Genomic DNA, 1,452 nt, shown 5'->3' on the forward strand with positions numbered 1-1,452 from the left:
ATCCCCCAAATGCTTGTATTTGATAAATAAAAGATTTTCCCTTCCTCCATGGAAATCCAGAAGAAAATTAAAAAGCATACATATCAATATGAAAGTATAAAGAAATTATTTGGACATTATTTATATTTCTAAATGTATGTATTAAACACTGGGACTTTCATAGAGTTGCGTGACTTGGTGAAAAGTTAAGATTGATACTCAGCAGTGGATTGATTAATTTGAATGTGACAACCCTTGCAACATTAAAACTTAACGGCTTTTTCGTTTAGAATAAGTATCATTGATTGAACATGTTTCAAAACCCAAGTGTGGGGAAAACACTTAAAAGAGACTATGTCACCCAAGTCTTTCCATTTTAATCACAAACAACCCGACTTTTGAACCCCAGACAATGTCTCTCCATGCATTTCATCCTGAACTTTCCAATGTTTGCGTAACGCCGGTTAATTCACTGCCTAGTGAGAGCGCATGGCCTTGCCCAGAACAGGTGCCACAGTAAATACTCAGTGACTTGGATGGCGTCACACACGTTCTCTTGTTATTCTGCTTGAGGCTCTATGCCCACTTCACAGCATTCCAGCAAAAGCAGATGTAAATCAGGCAGCGAGTTTGTCACGTTTCCCTTGCCTGCTGCAAGCCAGGCTGGAAAGTGCTCACACAATGAACTTGTCTTCCAGAGCTTGTGTTGATATAGCCTACATCACCATCTCTGGCAAGGGAGGAAAACACCAAAAAAGGACTATGTTTTCCTCAGTATCCGTAAAACAACTGCCAGTCACTCTTCCCCCAAACCCAAAGCATATTGACATTGGCACAAAGAATTCATCTGTCTCTCCTGATGACCCAGCTCTGCAGGCCAGGGCAGGCTCTGCCAGCTTGCTTGCCGCTTTAGTGTTAGCTGGTACATAGATGGGAGGAAAACCCAGTAATTTCATTCTGATATAACACATGTAACTAAAGAAACCTCCACAGAATAGTAAAAAGCAAATGCTTTTGTAGATATTAATATATATACGTATGTGTATATGCATACGCACTTGCATATATACACACACGTGTGTGTGCGTGTGTGTATATATATATTTTTAAAGTAGGTAAGAGTGCAGGAGAGAAGTTCTGAGAAAAGTAAAGGAAAATTAGAGATATGGATGCTCCGAGACTCCAAAATGTCCCATGTAATCTTGGCCTAATGTATGATTTTTATAGGAAGCTTGGGGGGAACACTTCCCAATTCTCCAGTTTGATACTCCTCCCCCAACTATGCCAAAACCAAATGCAACACCATTAATGGCACGAACACCCCAGCTGCTAAATCTTAAGAACATAAACATAGATCTCCTTCATTATAATTTGTTAAATCACAATTAAGGACTAAAGTTTTGACCTTTAATCTATGACCTTAATTTAGAATATTTTTCCCTTTTGTAAACAAATGAAATAGCTACAAATTCT

General features: G+C 38.8%; 1 protein-coding gene across 1 annotated transcript in view; it reads right to left on the minus strand.

Moving 5' to 3' along the window:
• The window catches only part of ARHGAP18 (Rho GTPase activating protein 18), a 175,545-nt gene that overhangs the window by 77,963 nt on the left and 96,130 nt on the right, over window positions 1-1,452 (minus strand). The window lies entirely within an intron of this gene.

Source organism: Propithecus coquereli, unplaced genomic scaffold (assembly GCF_000956105.1).
Source record: "Propithecus coquereli isolate 6110/MARCELLA unplaced genomic scaffold, Pcoq_1.0 Scaffold68, whole genome shotgun sequence".
NCBI classification, from domain to species: domain Eukaryota; kingdom Metazoa; phylum Chordata; class Mammalia; order Primates; family Indriidae; genus Propithecus; species Propithecus coquereli.